This window comes from Typopeltis vanoorti, chromosome 14 (assembly GCF_054136105.1).
Source record: "Typopeltis vanoorti isolate ZY-2024b chromosome 14, IOZ_Tvanoo_1.0, whole genome shotgun sequence".
NCBI lineage: Eukaryota > Metazoa > Arthropoda > Arachnida > Uropygi > Thelyphonidae > Typopeltis > Typopeltis vanoorti.
The window spans coordinates 62,328,355-62,351,026 of record NC_143562.1 but is presented as its reverse complement, the minus strand read 5'-3'; the positions used below and the strand labels follow the sequence as shown (position 1 = coordinate 62,351,026).

The 22,672-nt window shown below is 31.4% G+C and overlaps 2 protein-coding genes across 2 annotated transcripts in view; one reads left to right on the top strand and one right to left on the bottom strand.

The window, feature by feature from the left end:
• Nucleotides 1-710, bottom strand: part of Sec31 (COPII coat complex component secretory 31) — a 486,555-nt gene extending 485,845 nt beyond the window's left edge. The window contains exon 1 of the mRNA XM_090403344.1: nt 513-710. The gene's annotated coding sequence lies outside the window, so the exon portion shown is untranslated. The remainder of the gene's footprint in view (nt 1-512) is intronic.
• The window catches only part of LOC150099536 (UPAR/Ly6 domain-containing protein crok-like), an 86,047-nt gene that overhangs the window by 36,767 nt on the left and 26,608 nt on the right, over nt 1-22,672 (top strand). The gene's annotated exons all lie outside the window — the stretch shown is intronic.

Sequence of the window (22,672 nt, the reverse complement as noted above, 5' to 3'; positions counted from 1 at the left end):
CTCATTTTTTAAATGTGATTTTTTTTGTGAACTATGAAAAGAATCCTTCAACCGCTAGAGCTGAAGGACACATTATAAACTATATATGTAGTAATTCATATTTCCTAATAAATACAAATAACATTTTCCTTTAAATTATCGATCAATTTAAAGGAAAATCGGATTCCACAGAGCAGTTTTTTATATAAGAGTACTGTTCGGAATGAACTAGAAGAAATTAATATGACTCAGAATAAAATGAAAATTTCATTTTCATACAAATCCTTGAATTTAACTTCATTAATTTTTATTCTGAAAATTTTCGTAAACTGTTTCATATTTTGAGGAATAACTCTTTAAATAAATTATATCATAAAATAAAATTATTTATATGTTTAACTGCGTGTACTTTAGATATGCTTCAACACTGATTATCTAAAAGACATCAGTTTATATTTTTTGAATGACTATACTGAAATACGATATACGCAATGCAATTTTTTTATAATTTCAACAAACATTAATTCACTTACCTTTCCTCTTGTCGAAAGTAAACAGAAGAGTAACCAGAAAATAGGCTTAACGGAATATCAGTTAGCTCGGCGTTAAATATCCAAGCACAAAATGTTCAGAAAATGAAAACACTGTTTGTTTCATCTTGAGAATGCTACATGCTTTATCATCTACTACAATTATTCATTTTGCGAAGTTAATAAACAAAAATAACCACACGTGAACGATAAAAACAGTCAAAATTTACTGAATTCATTAACAAACGCCTCACCTTTCGTAATGTAATTTCGCAAGCGCCTCCTGCAATCGTTAGTTGGTTACAGAAAATTATTATTATTACAAAAAAAAAATATGGAAAATCGCAAAAAGGGCAATAAAATTTCTCAATGCAGCAGAAAGATTTTTTTATGCTATTAGCATCGATATTTTATGTAATAGTATTAGTATTTTATGTATTTGTTCTTGTAGTATTTTATGCTATTTTCCACTAAACGAATTGCATGCATGTTACCAAATATAATAAATTAATTTCAAAATATCTGAGTAGGTTTTCGGTTTTTACTCAAAATAAAACTTATTTTTCACTGGTAATCCGTGAAGGTTTTATATTTTATTTCATGAAATATGTTTTAATGTTTGGAAGAAGCTATCCCCAGTTTTGTGTATAAAAATGCTGTAACAATTCTGTCCCAAATGTATATTAAAACGTTTTAAAGTTAATTTGATTGAGAAGATTAAGTATTTTATAGCTTATTTATTTTTAAATGAAAATATTTTTGCTTCCTCTTCCTAAGGCAATTACAAGTTTATACGATGAAATTTTGAAATAAAACAGAAAACCTTACACTTCCTATTACAAAATAGGAAGTGATAATAATCAACCGATGTTTCATGAATAATTGTGTAAAATATTGATCATTCTCTCCTTCTATTGTGGTCTCTCTCTCTCTCTCTCTCTCTCTCTCTCTCTCTCTCCAAACCATATTTATAGAACTTTACAGAGCACGTAATCTGTACTCTGAGTATTTCAGTACACATATGGATTATTTTCACCATTATACGACCACGTCTATTGGTTTGATCTCATATTATTTTTAAAGGCTGGAGTCACTGAACTAGCAATGGCAAAATAGCTTTTGATGTGGTGCAATTGGTTAAACTTTCCATATAAGGTAAAATATCACATAAAGGTTTATTTTGAGGAATCATTTTTAAACTACATCTACCTACCTCTAACCATTAAGAATAGAATTCTCCATGTCGCCATTTATATGCTATATTTGGAATATCTGTCTGTCTACGAATGAAGTAAAAAGAGAATAAAAAAAAACTTTTTTGATAGTTTGCCAGATTGGGGTGTTGTTAATGTTTAGCATTCAACATGTATTGTTCTCTATTTTTCTTCTACATTATTTCAGATACAATAAAGTACAACAGCTGGCAGAAGAAGAAGAATAGAAAAGTAACAGAAATAGTGCCAAAAATAGATAATAGCTTTTTGGCAAAGTCTTGTGTTGCTGATCCTAAATACATTAGATTGTAATCCTTTGGATCTTAGTAATCTTTTCTGTGTTTCCTACTCTAAATGAAAGAAATATCAACAGAAAAATTTCTTTTTACTTCATTCTTAATTTCTTGGTAGTCTACAACCATATTATTAGTTAACGATGTTTGTGTATTGCATTAATTAGCTTTCAATAACTCTTTGAATGCATTTAATTTGTTTAAAAATTAAATAAGCAAATTTTATAAGAATCTTTAGAGAATCGGTTTCATTCCAATATCATTGACTTAAAGTACTTACCATGATGAAGTTTGCGATATTTGTTAAAACCTTTACCTTGTTTACAAAAATGTCATGCTGTTTATCATTCTGATAATTTCGTTCGAACAAGATAATTAATTGTTTTGCCTTTCCCGCGAAACAATTAAGTGTACGAGGGTGGTTTGAAAGGTTCTTGGCCTCGACCATAGATAGCAAAACTATCGACAAGAATTTTTTTCTAAGTTGGTACATCTGTCATAAGCATCCATGTGAAATAAATAAGATCTGACAATCCTGGAGTCCTGTCAGATAACAGATTAATTTAGAGGAAAACTGCTTTTGAATCTTAGTAATCTTTTCTGTGTTTCCTACTCTAAATGAAAGAAATATCAACAGAAAAATTTCTTTTTACTTCATTCTTAATTGGAAAATTAATAACGATGTAAATTTTTCATGTAGTACTATCATAATATCCTATACCCAAAGGGTATATATCAGGAATTTGATGATGCTTGGGTGAGGAAAAGATGAATATGATGAAATATGAGGGTGGTCTGAAAAGTTCTCGGCCTCAACCATAGATGGCAATACTATCTGCAAGTTTTTTTAAGTTGGTACATCTGTCATGAGCATCCATGTGCAATTGCAAGTCATTCTATCAAGTAGTTTGTTTTATACAGCTGTCTGAAGCAAAAGTGTTGTCTGTATCCCTTGAAATGGATAAAATTGAGTATCATGCAGTTATAAAATTCTTTCCAAAAGAAGGTTTAGTGCTAAAAGAAATTCATTCGAAGTTCATAAAAGTTTATGGGCACTCTTCTCCATCGTTTTCGACAATTAAGAAATGGGCTGCCAGTTTAAACGTGGCCGTATCAGCCTTAAAGATGATCCACGTGAAGCAAGTATAAAAAGTGTACAACACCAGAAATTATTGATCAAGTGCACAATATGGTATTGGATGACCGGCGAGTCAAAGTGCGTGAAATGGCTGAGACTATAGGCATTTCAAAAGAGCGTGTAGGATATATTTTGCATGAAGAATTGCAAATGAAAACGCTTTGCGCAAAATGGGTACCACGCTTGCTCACAGCAGATCAAAAACTCACTCTCATGAAAATCTCCCAACAGTGCTTGGGAAATTTTCTCATGCATTTTAACAAGAATAAAACTGATTTTGTGCGTCGTCGATTTATTACTATGGATGAGACTTGGATTCACCATTACACACTAGAATCCAAACAGCAGTCAAAACAGTGGACATAAGCCGGTTGTTCAGCGCCAAAGAAGACAAAGTCGGTTCCATCAACAAGAAAGATCATGGAATCGGTGTTTTGGGATGCTAGAGGCATTTTGTTTATTAATTATCTTGAAAAGGGTAAAACAATAACCGGGGAATATTATTCCGATCTTTTAACCAGATTAGACGAAAAAATTAATGAGAAAAGACCCGGTCTGCAGAAGAAAAAATCATCTTGCATCAGGACAATGCACATGCTCAAAAAGGTGCTTTGGCAATGGGAAAATTAAGGGATATGCACTATAAATTGTTGGAACATCCATCCTATTTCCAAGATTTGGCTCCCTCTGATTTCTATCTCTTCCCAAAACTAAAACTGTTCCTCGCTGGTCAGCGTTTCTCTTCGAATCAAGAGGTGATTGGCTGTAGAGGGGTATTTTACAGATCTTACTGAGAACCACTACAGGGACGGGATAATGGCGCTGTAAGAAATGTATTAGTCTTAAAGCAGATTATGTTAAAAAATAAAAATAATTTTGAAATTATAAATTCGTTTTTTCATTGTTAGGCCGAGAACGTTTCAGATCACCCTCGTATGAGGTCAGTGCAAAATGTACAAAAGAGGTTTGTACATTTTGCGGGATGAAAAATCTGAATTTCCGGGAGGAAAACTCTGTCACTTTTGTGTGATACTATTCATGAGAGGCATGAATAGGATTTCAATATTTAAAACAAATAATTTAAACTCTTAAATTTCACTATAATTTATCTTCATCTTCTTCGTTCGCGTTAGGCTCAATGGTCTGTTAAAGACAAGTGACTTGACTTCATAGGAATAATGCTCTGATTAATTAATTACTGATATATTAGTCAGTTATGTGTACTCTCGGGTCAGTTTGGTTTGCGAGATGAAATACCTGACTTTTCGGGGAGAAAAACTCTGCCATCTACCGGCTAAGTCACCTTCAGAAGAAATGCCCTGCAAAGGATCGAGTCTTAAAAGAGATTTGAACCAAGGTCTTTGAATCCAAAGGACATCATCTATCGACTGGGCTATGGAGCTACTAGAATTTGTCTAAACATATTTCTAGGAAAAAATTCAGTACTCGCTAATTTTTTGATTCAGTTATCATGCTGTTCTCTCCTTTGATTGCCTACATTTTCTCAAAGTATACACTTTGGAACAATTTATGCTGTGTTAATAAATATTCTCAAAATCCAATGTTAAAAGTCAAATGTGAAATAAATCTGAGCTTTTAAATAATTCTAATTTGTTCAGTAGCACTTATCTAAAAGATTTAGATGAAAACATTACTTATGCGTGTCTGCTCACATTAAATAATCAGCTGAGAATTCTTGGTTTCAATGATCCTTGTCTCCTTTCCCCATCAATGTTAAGATACTATCAAACCAACAGCTCAGCAGCGCAAGATTTCGATTGGTTTGCAGTGTAGCTAAACCCTTTCTAATAACTCACCTCGATATTTCTGAGAGCTTAGCGAATGTAGCATTTACGGTAGTTTTACTTTGGAATGAGGGAACAGATTCTTCCTTTGTCATAGAATTTGAAAATATAACATTAAGAATAGTTCATCTATATGCTTTCTTATACATTTGATAAATCTTTTAAATCGACACAGGTTTGGTTTATGAAACAAAAGCCATCCTTTCCATTCTGTCTTTAGTTAAAAAAGCCGGAAAAAAAGCTGTAGCTTCACTGAAATACTTGTCGATCGATTCGAATGAAACTGGCTAGAAGCAGTCTGTCTTAATTAAATTATATAAGGCGCTACACATACGTGTAAGCATTAATCTGTTTCTTTTTTCTCCGCTTTCTGGTAAAATGCAAAGACAATTATTACAAAGTACATAACGGAAAAAGAAATTTTAAATACAAGGAAGCACATTCCTAATAAAAAAAAAAGAAAAAAAAACGAACAAAGAAAGGCAAAGATTCAAAAGACAAATGTACTTCAAAAAATATTATACTAAAAACATTCAGAGTCGTCAACGTTTGCTGCATATATAAGTTATATATATATATATATATATATATATATATATATATATATATATATATATATATATATATATATATATATATATATATATATATATATATATATATATATATATATATATATATATATTTTTTTTTTTTTTTTTTTTTTGTATATCGTGCTGCAGTATATATCCAGTAGCAAAATAATTTTCAAAGCTCAAAATCAACAAAGTGCATAAGTGCGAAGAAAGTATTATGAATATTATCACTATCCCGCTGATGAAGACATTGTGTAAGATATGTAAGTTTAGACCACAAATCTAATCGTTTAATTACAATTATAGTGACTAACCTTTCTCAATTTCCTGAGCTAAAGCCAACAATGTATGAGTGTTTGTAAATCGATATGTGGTGAAACATGAGTCATCCATTTAGTTGTTAGGCCTCTGCAGAAAGAGGTGATATTCTTTTTGTGTATATCGTGTAACTGCAGTATTCTCAAGCTAATAAATACACTAAATGATATTAATAGATAACCGTGCGCTTTTAATAAAATATAACTTGAAATTTTGAATTAATCGCTATTGATGAGGTCTCATTAATTGGCATTCTTTCTTGTATACGACTTTAATATTGTGATTCACTTTTTTAATGTTTTAGTGTATAGATTTGGCCAATGCAGTTCCAGTAGACAAATAGAATATTAAAATACCTGAAATATATGCACATTTTCAAAAAAAATTAATTATTAATAAATATTGCTTATTATTCAAAATGTATCAGATTTTATTTAATTTTGGTATATTTCGCTTCAAGTATTTTTTTTCTTCAAAAAAAAAAAAGAGAGAGAAGGAGAGAGAGAGAGAGAAAAAAAATCATGTCAACAACATTAAACATTGGAATACAGAAATCATATCAAATTTATTCAAATCAAATCACAAACATTTCTCTTTTGTTACAAGTAGTTTTGTCAATGATGATATAAATAAAATTAGACATCAACTAGAAAACGAAGAGAAAGGCAATTGTGATGTGATACGAGTCGGCGCCAATAAAAAAGAATGCGACAAAGACTTTCTTTTCTTGATAAACCCATAAATCGCAGCAGAGTCATCACAACTACAAAAATTTTAAAAAGTGGGCCGCTTTTTTAATCAATCGGAAAAGCAACGAATTGTTCTGATACACATTCTGAAAGCAGACGTAATTATCTCAAAAAAATCACTTTTTCTTATGCTGCTACTGCAGCGCCCTCATAATGCCACGTTTCAGGATTTTACAAAAATATTTTTTCCGATTATTATTTCGCTGCATTTATTCATTCATTGAGTTTACAGGAAGAAATTCTTTTTTTTTTATTGTATTTATTTATTTTTAATTCACGACTCGATTATGAAGGACACAACGTTACAGAAGAGAGCTCAAAACAGGTGAATAGAAATCTATAATAAAACTTTGTTGTTATATTAAGAAAATAGTCTGGCAGGGAGCAGTGATTTCTCTGAAACGGTTCATTATAGATATTATTGCAACGTATTTAAAACTTACTTAAATATATTTAAAAAGTAAAATACACTATTACATTATCATTACGGAAACCTCACACTCATATGGACTGAAGTTACTACAGGAAATCGACATTCTTTCTCTCCAATTTTCTCTGAATAGTTATAATAGTTTATACAGTACTAAGTATTGCAATCGAATCTTTTCTTATAAGATTTTGTTGAAAATATATGCGCATATTTATACTGAAATACAATTTTTATACATGTATATATTTCAAGAACATGAGGAGAAGCTTTGAGCAAATGCTAAGCAGGAAAAGTTGGAATTTGATATTCCATGAAAGAAACTTAATTCATCACAATATAAAATGAAGAAATGAAACACAAAAACCATCATTAAATAAGCCCAGAGTATGATAATTCCATGCGAAATACAAAACTTGAACGAACTTTCAAATGAGATATGAATTTTGAACCGAAATTTATATATATGAAAAAAAAAAAAAAAAAAGAAATTGAAGACCAACTAACTTCAACAATACAAAAAACAATGGAAGAGTTCCTTAGCAGATGTCGTGAAACACAATATCTAAGAAATAAATAAAATATACTGAATAAGCAGTATGAAAACCAACCCAACAAAACTTCATATTTGGCATTATAAACACAAGCAGTGTGGTTGTTTTTCGAAAAGTCAGTGGGGAAAGAAAAATCATGGAAAATTCCACATCTCTTTACGATTACATGGAGAAAGGAGATACGGAAGTAGATTCTTTTTTAAGATCTCCCGTGCAGAGGAAATCAAATTATTTGCAACCCCCAGAGACTTAACGATTTGTTCTCAAGTGAGCTGGAACGTGCAGATGGAATACAACAGCTATGTTTGTCGAGGAGCGTTACACGGAAAAAATACTTTTAGGCAGTTGATTGTATAAATATAGAATGAACCTTCGCAAGTATATTTTATTTAATATACTTTGTATATTTTAATACGTCTATGGTTCATGTATTTATGGATCCTACAAATCATACAGTTCTTGGTAAAAGTAGAACAAGAGGACGTAACAAGAGAACTCGCCCTGGTGCATCCTTCTAAGTCTTATAACATTTACGTTAAAATTGCTTGTTTGCCTCAGATGCCCTATGGCACGATGAATATAATACCTGGCAACTATAGTTGCATTTTTAATAGTTGAATGCTGTATACTGCACTACCTCGGGAAATGTCTGTTTTCACTTTATATATTTTCGTTTTCGTAATTTTCGTTTGCGTGTTTTTCTTCAAAAATGATAGGAATGCATTAAAATCCATAAAAATTAAAATCAGAGACGAATACATCTACTTTAGGTCAGTTTATTTCACCTTAATTTACTCTTAATATTTATAACTCACAACAGTTTCAAAACTGTTAAAACATCGAATTTGTCTGCAACGGAAATCCTCCAGCTAATGATGCACTACACGGAAAAAGCTAAGTTTTTTTTAATGTGTCAAAAAGTACAGCATTACAGACTGCCGCCAACACTCGTTAAACAGTCTCTCGATAAAGAGACTTGCTACTGCAGTTTACCGTCCAAATTTTGCTAAAAGCGATTCGGGTCACATAGCAGATATCTGAAACTATCATTATACTTTTTGCTGTCGCTTACCCACTGCACGTTAAGATAATCCCTGAAACACATTCTATCCTGTTACTGTGGAAACTATAGAAACAGTCATACCAATGATTGCTAAGGTTTCTATAGTAACTGTCCTAAAATAAAAGAATCCGAAGATATATTATAACACATTCGAATTCCATTCATAAAGGCATCAAAAGAACTGCCATTTTCTCCTCTTTTTTTTTTAAATTAATTTTAATTCATTAAGAAAATATCAAGCAAAGTCAGCTAATTGCTTGTAGATCAAGGAATCGATCCCTCCTTTTACATGTAGACTAATAAACAAATAATAGTTTGTTATATAGAATTGTTCTTTCAGAAGCAAATTTCATCCATCTGTATTAATTTTCCTGTGATATTTTTAAGCTAAAAAATAATAAATAAATAATTAAATAGTTATTTAAATACAAAATTTAAAAATACGATTTTTTTTTTTTTTTTTTTTTTTTTTTTTTTGCATGGAACTATCCTGGTAAACTTAAATTTTTTTCGCCGAGCTTTACTACATAAAAATTCGTTAACAACGTTGACTAACAACGTTGTTAACATCATAAAAATAAAAATAATATTCATTATCCATGCATATTTTAATGCTTTTGTTAACATTGTTAAATACACAATATTATCTCGTTACCAGAGTTCCGACAGGTTTTTTTTTTTATTATAATAGAGAAAGCTAATGGTAACTTTTCTAAACGTAGCTAATAATTGGTTACCTTTAGCCTTTCTAGAAATTATTCTACGTGAACTTTTGCTTTTCTTTTCATGGTAAAAATTAACATAAACGAGCAATTCAGCATTTTCATTCGATGCAACATGCATCTACTACAATAGAACATAGCCTGTAATTTCAAACAGCCATTGTTCCATTATAATAGCCGCTGACTACAGCCTTCTGTTACATTCATTATTATATAAAATTCTTTGACAGCGCTAAAATCTTATGTGAGTTTTTTTTAAGCGAATTTTATTATCTTTTAGCTACTTATAATGATGAATTCACTCAATCTTCTCGTCTATTCATCTCCTATTTATCCGAATTAAAAACTATTCGATCAAGTTGCATGTAGTTTGTAATTTATTGAATGTTTTAAATAGTCTAAAATGGAGCTTGTCCAAAAGAGGAATTTCTTTCATCAAATAACAGTGACTTCTTTATTTCCTATTAAAATTTCTGAATTATAGCCATTATTTCTTAGCAAATGTGTTCGTAAACATGTAACAGATACCCACAAGGAATGAATGTCTTAAATATGAAATCCAGAAACGATTCCGATTTTTAATTGTAGGACTCAGATTTGAATTATCTAAACCCGTTTTCCAATTTATTTTTCGTTTCTTGCCACAATTATTCAATTCTTTACAGTTTTTGAAACTTCGAGACAATAATAAGGAATAAAACGATAATAATTTATCAAATATAACACTAGAATACTTTTCTTCCGAATAATCAATATTAGCAGTACTGGGAATCAATACTTAGTTCATCGAAAGAGTAATAATCCATAATGAAGTCAACAGAACTTGTTTGTAAAATTATTTTTCTATAAAAACTCGTTCTTTGAACTTTTTGGCTCCTTTCCAAATCATTCCTTTGAAATTAGTCTAGAAATTCGGCCAAAAAATAAAATAAAATAAAAGATGTGGGTATATTGTGGCGTGGCAATTTTGATTAAAAAAAAATTGCTCCTCAAGTGAGGAAAATTAAGATTATCTTTAACGCTGATCCTTAGAGAGACACTAATAGCTCCAGTAAGCACTGAATTTCTTATAAGACACCGCGAAAGCAGTTCAGAATAATAAGTGATCTAAAAAATGGCTTTCTTAAAATTTTCTCAAGTAACTTATAAAATCTTAAACCATCGTTCCAAATGTTTGTGCCACTATTGAAAACATTTATTCAAACGTTTTCAATTTTGAATCTCTTTTTTTACGATATCCAAAAGAATCCAGCGAATTTCTTTAAATGAACTCAACATCATGAAATCAATGGTCTTTCAAAATTTACTTAAGTATAGCAGATCGAACCTCTGCTCTGCTATACTTAAGTCAAATACGGCGAATATGGAGGTTGCTATGTTTTCTGTGTTCCCTTCTGAGCCAAAAAAATTGGACTAGATGGTTAAAATTGGATCGCATCATTATGTGGTATTCAACGTCTTCATTCGATCTCGCATATAGTTAATCATGGATCATTCCACATTTCTTTATTTTTTGACTTTTTTAAGATTTCCTTTCTTTAAATTGATAAAGGCTTTCAAAGATGCACGCCCATGGCAGCATCGCCGTAATTTTAGTAAATCATATATTTCACTAATTGTTTTGGAAATTTTAAAATGAAATTTCATATAAACACCCATATTTTTAAACATCTGGAAAATTCCACAAAATAAAATACGCTTAGCATTATTGACCCACTGGCTTATTATTGACTTATGGGCAACAAATTTTCAATTCAACAATGGACTTTTTAAACGAGGAAAAATTACTATCAGAAATTTATCATTTCTTTTATTTTATTATTATTATTATTATTTATTTATTTATTATCTACTTTATCATTTCTATCACTTATACTTTAAAAGAAGAGTAAGCTATCGATGACGCTGCAAACCAACTGCACATTTTCTTCACGAATTTTTCTTCGAAATGTCTTCATTTTGGCAGCGATCGATGAGCGAAGTAAGCGATGTAAATGCCTCTACTGTCAGACCAAGTGAATTCAAAATCAAGGAGAATATGTTCAGAAATAAAATACATTTTATATTGTTGTTCTGCCGATTATAATAAATACATCGCTGATATTGATTGACTTACCATCGTACGTAGTGTTTCTTTTAAATAAAATTTTGAAAGTTAAGTTTTCTATAATAATCTCTTACTTTGTATGAAGAATCATAAAAGTAAACAAATACTCCTAGAAGGAAGTTGCTAAACGAATAAATGCATTCAAAATGAGAAACGGCACTTTTCGATCAGGAAAACATAAATTCGCTAGGGAAAGACAATTTATAATAAAAACAAAAATAGGAGAAATAAACATGCGATTTAATTCTACTCTATTTTTCGTATACCATCTTGGTTTTTGTGTAACCGCTTATCACAACGCCACCTTTTTTAATTTGTGATGAGGTATTTATTATTATTAAATAATTACACAATTCTTCTTCTATTTCGCTTTATTCCCGCTTCCTATGCAGGGTCCGCGTGTTACTTAGATGCGACTACTTGTTAGTACTACTCCCAACCGACCTGTCGCCTGGTCTGCCGCTGGGGGGGGATATATTTTTGACTGTAGAGGTGTATGTTCACGGTGCCGGTTTGCCTGTTTGCGGGATGAAAAACGCCAGATAAACTGGCGGAAAAAACCCTACTGACCGCGCCCAAGACCGGCTAACTTGGCTATGCCTGAGGAAGATCCTCAAATTCCTCACGTCTACAACGGGGATCGAACCTGGGACACTCCTTCCCCAGGCATATGGTTGCGAAGCGCAAAGCCACTAGGCTAACCGCGCGGTCATTAAATAATTAGACAATGAAAAAGAAAATAAAATTAAGTGGCAATGAAAAAAGAAAAGTGAAAGAAATTCCTTGATTATTTTAATAAAATGTGTTAAATTAGCATTCAGTATAATTTTTTTTTTTTTTTTTAAATAAGTTCATTTTGAGGTAATTGCAGATTTCTTTCTTATGGGTTGAAATTTGTAAAATAATTCAACAAGCATTGTCTGTTATTGCTTTTAATTCCTTGTCACGTTTGTTTAACATTCTTAATTTGTTTTTAAGCCTGAGTAATTTTAATAACTTCTGTTCAGTTCAGGAAGTAAGACCTAACTTGTTGCGAGGATAACTGTGGTTAGTGACAAACAGAAGGTTCAAACATATTCTTACCTAATATCCTAGAATAAATTCGTCATTAACAATTTTTGAACTGGCATAGCTTAAAAGATGAGTCATTTAGAAGGATGTTCTCTAAGTTTGATATAATTTTGATATGAAATATGAATGAAAAAAGAAACTGTTTCTCTAAAGAGAAATCAAAAGTTAAGAGGAATTATTCTCTCATATTATTTATAATATGATATGAATGGTTGTTCAACTATGCAACTATTATTATGGAAAAAAAAGAGAGCAAAGTTGGAAACAAAAACCAAACCATTGAAATTGAGGTCTCAAAATCTGAAACCAAAAGCCTTGATTACGTCAGCCAGAGAAAGAATGTGAAGAAATAATTGTGTACAAAGGATAGAATAAGTATTTCGTAATGAACACAGGAAGATAAAAAAAAGTAGTCTTTAAAAAGAAGAAATATTAAAAAGAATGAAAGATGGTAAAGATGATATAAAACTGAAGATAACGATAATTAATAGAAAAAGACAATGTAATTACTTTAGCATCCTCTAGATCAGCGCTTCCCAAACTGTGGGCCGCGGTCCCCTTGGGGGCCGTGAAATAATGAAAACAAATTTAAAATGTTTTAAGACTAAGTAGATTTTTTTATTTTAAAAGAAATGTCTTTAACTTTTATTATTTATTTCTTTTTTGTTATTTTTTATATTTTAATGGAAAAATTCACACATTGGTGTTGGTTCACAAACTTTGCTTCCTGCGTATTTCGGCACTTAATGAATATTAGTAAATATTGCTTATTCATATGTTTCATTTCAAAGCAGTGGTTAGTTGTATTTACTTCGAATGCTCTCCAGGGAAGCTCCAAACTTCCTGTCCCTTTCGTCACGCGTTCGTAATCAGGGACTGTTGATATTGACTTTGTATACATATCAAAACTCGTTTTATATTATCACTGTCATCCGAGCTAGTTTTCTGTTACCAATAAAAGTTTCGCATATACTTCACACATGAAAAAAAGCTTAAACAAGTTCATGTGGGGATATAGTAACTTGCTTGCAGTGGTAAACAACACGCCCTCCCTAAAAGCCACTATACTGCAGAGGCAATAAAAACAAGTACTTTTATTATGCCCGTGAATAAGGTATGAGCAGTCTGTGTAATATATTTCTCAAGAAGTAGTGCAATTAGAGACAACTGGGATAAAAACACACTAATTAATGAATCACATGTCCCCTCATACAGAAACTATGCTGTATAGACTGAAACAAAACCATATGTTGCATGGGCAAACACAGTATCTAACTAAAAACTATTGTTATTAATTAGATGGGTGTGAGTTCGATTTCGCAAGCAGCAATAAAATTCAACCGAACGTGTTAAAATTCGTAAAAGTGTTAAAACTAAGTAATATATATATATATATAACGAATGTTATGGCAGTTTCACGTATGGAATTCGGTTGAAGAGAGTTAGCATTTCAACTCAATTGTCAGCTATGCTTTTATCTTTCGGTTGCGCGGTATTTTGTTAATACCGCACCAATCATATGCACGTTTTAATAACCTGCCTTTGCTGTCTGTTTCGCGTTAGGCTTAATTACCGTAAAGGGAGAAAAGTCACAAAAAAGAAAAATGTTCCTGGTCCCGGGATTCCCTTATTCAGGTAATATTCACTAATTTCATGTTATCAGTCTGTGGTGTGCCAGTATCGGTAAGTGGTGATATTATTTGATCTATTCTACGTTAAAAAAGTTAACCCTGAGATGGATAAGTGGCTGATAAAAAATAAAACAAATTCCAGCGAACAATCAGAAGAAGCAGAAACAGATTCAAAAAAGGGACAGTATTTCATATTTTAACAGAAGAGCCCGCATCGTCTTCAGAACCAAACGGTAAGAGGCAAAAAATGTAATATATGCATTTGATTTTTGCAATATTCGCTGTGTATGTTTTGTATTGAATATAAATACAATAAATATTATAATAATATATCTCTCTATTACGATTTTGTTTCGAGGGGGGCCGTGAAATATTTTAATTTTTGCAAAGGGGGCCCTGACATCCAGAAGTTTGGGAAGCACTGCTCTAAATGACTGCAGTAATTACTTTTAAAAATGATTAAATCAGTTAACAGTCGACAGAATAGCGATAAAAATAATTAGGAAGAATGCCATCAAGAATACATATCAATACTTGAGGTAAAAAACGTCACTAGAAATCTGAAATGTGTGAGGTGAGGCAACTTGTGTACGTACTTGGATCTGAAATGCCAGAATATGGTAGGAAAATAGTTTTGCTACGAAACATCGCATAATTCAGAGAACGTTTTCACAAAGTTGGAGTGTTCTAGAAAATATTTAAGCAAGAATGCTTGAGAAAAGGCAAAAACTGCTGTAGACCTAGAAAAATTGGTGAACTGTAAACTGTATTTAAAATTCCCAAATATTTAAAATTCCCAAACAGAAGTTGTCAAGACAAAATTTTTACTTTGCAAGAAGAAATCATGGGAATATAATAAGGTACTATTAAACACTAAAATCTGTATAGTGTAGGCATAGCGTTGTGCAGAGCAATGTATATCTTAATAAGTGAGTTACCATTCAACAGTTAGTGGTTAAAAGATGAAAATTATAAATCAGCAATTAGAGATATACAGGAAGATGATGATGATGATAATCAGGGATGGATACAGGCTCTTAAGCTCATGACCTAGCCAAATTGGATTTTAATCATCGTTTTAGGATAAGGTGGTTTTCTTTGCCACTTTACCTACAGTATTTTTGCTGGATGGAAAACTTGAGTTTCTGGTAGTGAAAAACCTGCCACCTCCCTCTGGGAACAGGCAATTTATCTTTTAAATCTAATATCTTTTATCATCTAATGAAGGTTCACATTCTAAACATCATTCGAACACTGATCTTTACAACCAATGACTTCGGCAAAATTCACTTCTATCTCTCCGTATGAGATCAGTTAAATCACCTTGAACTGAAAAAAAAAAAAAAGATTTAAAGATTCCTCCTGGTCGCGACGATAATCGAACTTGGGTCGTTTCGAATCAAAGAGCACAATGTATCGTTGTTCTTCTAATTTGAGCTAGGGAGGCTTATCCTTACATTATACAAGAGTTGCATTTCTCATTTTAGCTATTTAAGCATAGGTTTTTAACGGCGTCCCTTTTGTAATGAAAAAAAAAAAAAAAACTGGATGCCCCATCCTTCATCACAAAGTAATCAACGCAAATATATATCGTAATATATATTTCATTCAATTAAATTGAATAATTTCATATACTTTTTCTAAGATACAAATAAAACATTAAAACATACATATAAAATACAAAAGCATGCAAAGCACACAAATATTTAAAATTAAACCAAAACTGATAATATTTAAAATAAAATTATCGGTAAATTTCAGCATATTTCTTTTGCTGTACTGATAATATTTTTCAATCAAGTTCACCAACCGCATTCTTAAGATATTTATTGATTTTTAGAAAATTATTATTCTTTAATATTTGATTTGCATCTCCCAATAGGCCCTCCCCGAATAAGTTTTCGGGGAGCGCCTATTGGGCTTCTTCAGCTTTCGGCCTAAGTGTTTAAATATACATTTTTAAAGTGTCAATTGATACTGAATAGGTTTTGGATAGCTGCGTTAAATTGTTTTGCTATTTCTAATCATTTTGCATTTTGCAATTTATCATCGAAGGTATTGGATAAATATTTAATTTATCCAATCTTCTATCTTTAATTTAGGTAAGTTTAATTTTAACTTGATTATAGTTGCATTTAAGTTCCAAACTAAGTATGGGATTAATTACTTCGTGAAACGCAGTACCAATATAACAAATAAAATAATAACATGATTAGAAATGTATTTGTATTTTGCAGTTTAAAATATCGTAAAATTATTTACCAAAAGAAAGGAAGTAATTTTGCATGTTTTCGTTTTATTATGATAAAATGTCAATAAAGAAATTACTTGCAGAGATTCACTCAACTTGTTCGTATCATCTTTAAGTATAATCTAACTTAGAAGTAGAAAATGAAATCTCACATATTTTATAAAATTAAACGTAAGAGTAATTTGTTATTTCTCTGGCGCGTGCAGTGGATGCAACTGAGAATTAATCTATGATCACGATTTAGCCTTTTATGAAGAATGAGTTGGAAATAGTTGATGACAGATTAAGAAAAAGGGTTGCTAGCAACGGCAGGAAATTAAATATTCGATTGTGCAATTGATTAATGGGAGATAAGCGTTCTGCTCTCGTTGTACAGTAAAAACGATGAAGCAAAGAACACGAATTATTGTCCTCTGTAAAGCACGAGGAAAAGGAAGCAAGGGATTGAACATTACTTTTGACAATGCAGTAATTGCATGGAAAGAAAGAAAGATAACTGATTGGAAATATCTCAAGAAAAAATTATGAGATAAGAAAAAGGGTACACCGATAGCATCTAAGCGAATTTGTTAAGAAGATCAGAAAATTAATATGGAAACTATCTTGCGCGAATATTAGTAATGCAAAAACATTTAATAATAGGAAATTCCTTCAAAATGTACTTTTGGAAAAATCGAAAGAAACAATCATGCTAATTGCTGAAAAATAAATAGATCAAACATCTTTCGAAATAAAAGTAAATAGTTTAGAAATGCAAGCTCTGATGCTCCAATCATAAAGTTACGAGACTGACTTCTTTGCATCTCATGTAAATCCTAGTGGTATGGAACATTAATGACGTTTCAAAGCTATTTACTGCCATATAAGCTAAGAATACAATAGAATGCCTCGTTTAGTATCTCCATAATGAATGAATTTCAACTGCTTCGGAGGACGAAAGATTCCCTGCGAATTATAACAAATAGATCCACAGGAATAAACAAGAAGATCCACAGTGTTGGACACTGCTTAAAATAGAGTACTACTGATTTTTGTAAACGTGGGTTTTTGTTATGGCGTTATGATAAAAACAAAATATAATTAACTGGCTAATTTCACTACCAATAACGTGCGGCTTCTTTAGGGTATAAACAAATATAAATCGAAGGCTAGCAATTGTAAACTGTAAGTTAACAAGTGAAACTTGCAGGAACTGTTTTAGTATAAATAATAGAAACACGTGGAAGGTGGAGCGAGACATTCGCTCCTAGCATGGTTTGGAGATGATTAGCTGAAAAGTTGAAACCATCTTTATTAACCAAACTAATTTGAAGAACAAATTAAAACCATCTATGGAGACTTCAGAAAATCATAGAGAAAATGCGGGTTTTTGATAAAAATATTCATCCGATTTTGTTGATTTCTCAGCAGAATTGATAGATGAGATAATGATACACCTTTGGAATACCTAGTTCTTTGGAGCTCTTTGGAGCCCAGTTCTGAAATTAATATTTTTATCCGTGAGACATATCTGAATTCAGTTTTTGCAAGTTAATTTTAAATTTAATAGTTTGAATACTTTACTACTTTTAATACAGGAAATTCTTCATTTAAGAATTTTGTCGGAAACATCCCATTTTTATCCGATTTATAATAGTACCCAATATTAAAAAATGTAACTATTTTTATGCAAATATAATTTATTTATTTTAATTTCAATTTAACTGATATTTCGTTATAAGAAATATTTCAGAAATGATTTTATACTTTTCCAAACTATAGAAAATTTAAGCAATATTTTAAGCAAACTCCGCGACAGTTTATATTCATATATTAAAATATTCATACCAACATCGCAAGTCTTAATTCGTTTGTGATTTCCGAATAAAATAATAACAGTTATTGAAGTTATCCTTCTACTGACGTGGCAGAATTTCGATCTTCAATAGTTCTTACTTGTGTATTCTTTTTTATTTCTTTCTCTAGGTTTTTTATTTGGTGCAAAACACTTTTTAATTCTTCAGAAGTTCTGTTTATCTTGTTTAAAAGTTTGTTTGTTTGAAAAAACCTGGCGTGCGGCAAATTAACCTTCTTTGAAAGAGACTAATACTACTAGTTGGTGTACTTTCAAGTATTTTCGATTGATAAAAAGCTCTCTCTCTCTCTCTCTCTCTCTCTCTCTCTCTCTCTCTCTCTCTCTCTCTCTCTCTCTCTCTCTCTCTCTCTCTATAATCGAAGAATAATATTGAATGCGTTTCTTTGATTGAGAGAGAGAGAGACAGAGAGAGGTAAAATTTCTTAATCGTTTATTCATTCTGAAAAGAATTAATGACGACAGATGTTTCTTGAATTTGTTCCCTGAATTTGAATAATTTCTTTCATTGAAAATGTCCATTCTACATATTGAGAAATACGATGAAAGAAATATGGAATATAGGATAAAAGAAATCCATTATTTCTTACTCCTTTGAGTCGATTTAACCATTAGAACGTGATAGGACTAAAATTCATCACCATATTGTTACTAGCGAAGCCTTCATAACATTTAAAAGAGCTGAAAGCATACTGAACCAACGCACAGTGGAACAGTGGAATTTGATAGTAACAAAATCTCCAAAAACCACAAAGAATTATGAAGTCTGCAATCTATTTTTGATAATACCTCAATACATACACAAGTGTCTATATTATTTATCCATTATATAAATTCGAATCTTAGTGTGGTCAGTTAAGTTAGTGTTTTATCTTTTATAGATTATGTTTATTACATGGTGCGAATCTATAATTTATATCTGGTCACTGTGTCTACATTGTTCACTGGACAATGAATAAATATTTTAACTAAGGTGCTTGAAATTCAACCGCAATCTTTTTTTCTTTCTTTTTAAAAAGAGACATTATTGTTTATTTGCTGTTTGTATTCATGGTGATTATGGAAATAGATCAGGAAACCTCCTTTTGATGTGGTTCTTAATCACTTTGCAAAGCCAATCATTAAGGAGTTAACAGCGTAGTCGAACGAGTAAGGAAAACCTATCAGTTCTACCATACAGAATCAAATGGTTGTCTGTCACGCAAGGTACTTTATATTGATCAAAAGAGACTCATTTTGATTTATGTTGATAGCTGGACAAGTGAGGACATCTGGTATTGGTAATTCAAGAGTGATGACGGATCTGTAGGAACAGGAGAAATATGTTGAACTTAATAATGCATGAAATATCGACAACTCCAAAAGCCGTAAGATTCTCAAAGATCATGTCAGTGGATCAACATTCATTATTATCATTAGATATATAATACATAATAAAATAGTCCCAAAAATACATGATTGAAAAATGAAATCGGAGAAGCAGAGAAAGAGAAAATAGGCAGTAAGATAAAATATCAGTTATAAATGTTTCTTGAATCCAAACATCACCAATAAGCCTGTCGAAATTCCAAATCTATTGAACGTTGTGAAACAATTTGTTTTGCTCAATTCTCTTGGTAACTTTGAATTCCCTATTCTTCACATTAGCGACCACGATGATCAACTAATCGTCTATCAGTCGCCCACGTTTCGCTATTAGCCACACCCTTGTTCTTTAGCTCACAAAACGAGCCATCTTATTCTGACCACACGCAGAGTCGGCTATTATGTAACTTACAAGGCGCAGACTGTCGTTAACCTCATCTAAGTATTGAAGTTTATTAAGTTCAAGTTAATGGCTTTTAGAATACTCTTAGAAAACTGGAATTTTTTTATGTCATTTAGTAGAAAGATTATTTTAATTTTAAAACAAAAACGCCTTGCCGAAAGTTTTTCACTTGGTTATATTACCAAGACAAGTGATATGAAGTCATATCACCTTTGCCACGAGTTGCCCCAGTCCTGAAAGATACTTCAGACGCAAACTTTGTTAGCTTATACTTGGATAATGGATTAAACCAAGTATATAATTTCTTGGTATCTTTAATTTACAAAAACGTCTCTTTTCAATCGTTACTGTACATATCGGCAAAAGATGCACATATTATTACATCCCATTAATGTGTTACTATGGTGTTAAGGAACTAAATAAAAACTGAAGAAAAACCGTTATAAGTTTGACTGTAGTCCTCGCATAGAGGAACGTTTCCTATGCTTTGTTTTTTCCAACTGATGCCAGGGTAAGTTTCGTAGAAAACTCGAAATTTTAACATCAGTGGAATTCACACTACTGCAAACAATAATACCATCAGGATTAAGAAGAAATATGGCTGCTGCCGGTCACTTTCCCGAAATCTTGAAATGGTCTGTGGCTCTGAAATCAGTAATGATTAAGGATGGAGAATTGGGTTCTTATCGCTTTCCATTACTGGCTAAAAGAGTTCAGCTTATTCTCTTTGGTGAATAAAAGGCAGTATAAGATTTCTTTCTTTATTTATCTATTTTTAAAGTTGTAAATATACATTCCCTGCGACATCGATTTCATCTTCGTCTTCCTGGTCTCATACAAACAGAATTAAAGATATGGTAAGGCGATTATCCTATTTCCATTGTAAATATTCCCATATTAAAATTTCCTATTTTCATAATAAAAAAAAATAAAAATAAGTAATTCACATTGCGGATAGAATTCAAACTTAGGTCTAAACAGAGGAATCCTGGCTACTGACTTAGGTACAGAAGTTGCTTACATATCTTAATATTTTATATAATTCTTAAGAATTTTGCGACATTCCTATCAACTCTCTGATAACATTTGATAGTCTAGGACGCAGTGCTTCCCGAACTTATGGATGTAAAGGCCCCTTTGGAGAAACTAAAATATTGCACGGCCTCCATCGAAAAAAAAAAATAAAAATTCGCAGTACAGGCATATATTATTATAACAAAACATATATTAAATAATAAAAGGTATCTTACAAAAACTCTTAAATTAGCGTCATTTGTATTATCCGTAGATTCATCAAGTTGAATGGCAAATATATTTCTTTGATTCTTGAAATTAATATAGACATGATATTATCGGCAATGCAATCTATTTTTCTTTTAATTGTGTTATTAGACACAGGAATGTTTTTTAAAGGTTCTGATATTTCGGAACCATGGATCGTTTCGCAAATTTTTATTGCTGCTGGTAAGACGAGGTCTTCACCAATTGTATGATGTTTCTTTGTTTTTGCAATTAACAAAGCGATTTCAAAAGATACTTTTACTAATTTGTCATTCAATTTAGTATGTTTTGAAAAACATTTAGTGTTTGTCGTTTTAATTCTTCAACCTTTCTTTGAAAAAAACTCAATTGTCTTACTATTATATTCCCATGAACAGCATCTATATGGCGACAAAATTTTCCAGGTCGCATGCAATCATTTGATAACTGTTTCCAGCAGATTACACACATAGGTTTGTTTGGATCATTATATGATGGTACAAGCCCATATTTCAAATAAGAAGGATCGTATTTTCAAGTTTTTTTATATACGACATTTTTTTTGTCTCTTACAGTCTGGTGCTGAAGACGATGCGGACTGTGCTGGTAAATTTTTTTGAGTCTGTTTCTGCTGATTGTTCGCCGGATTGTTTTTTTTTTTTTTTTATCAGCCACTTATCCATCTCAAGGTTAAATTTTTAACGTAGAATAGATCAAATAATAGCGCCATGTACCGATACCGGCACACCACAAACTAACAGAAATTAGTGAATTACGTGAATAAGTGAATCCCCGGCGTTTATTTATAGTTCTGATGCATGTGATCTGTGCTATCAGAGCAGTCGCCCTGCACCCCAAACAAATGAAACTTATATGAATAAGCATATATTTATTAATATTCATTAAGCTCCGAAATATGCAGGAAGCAAAATTTGTGAACCAACACCAATCTGTGATTTTTTCCGTTAAAATATAAAAAATAACAAAAAAGAAATAATAAGAATTAAATACTTTTCTTTTAAGATAAAAAATATATATCTACTTAGTCTTAAAACATTTTAAATTTGTTTTCATTATTTCACGGCCTCCTCAACAAAACTAACAGCCCCCCCCCCAAGAGGGCCGCGGCTCACAATTTGGGAAGCGATGGTCTAGGGCATGACATCTATTTTCTGTATTTTGTTTATGGGGATTAACTTGATTAATTTTTCACGGCTGTTTAATAACAGAACTACAGATTTTACCGAATTAAAAAAAAATAGTTTAAACTAAATTCAGATGCAGAAAAATTCTGAGAATTTTTATTCTAAATATTTTTTTTTCTAAGTCTAGTTTTTATATGCAGTGCCAGACAAAATTTTGTTA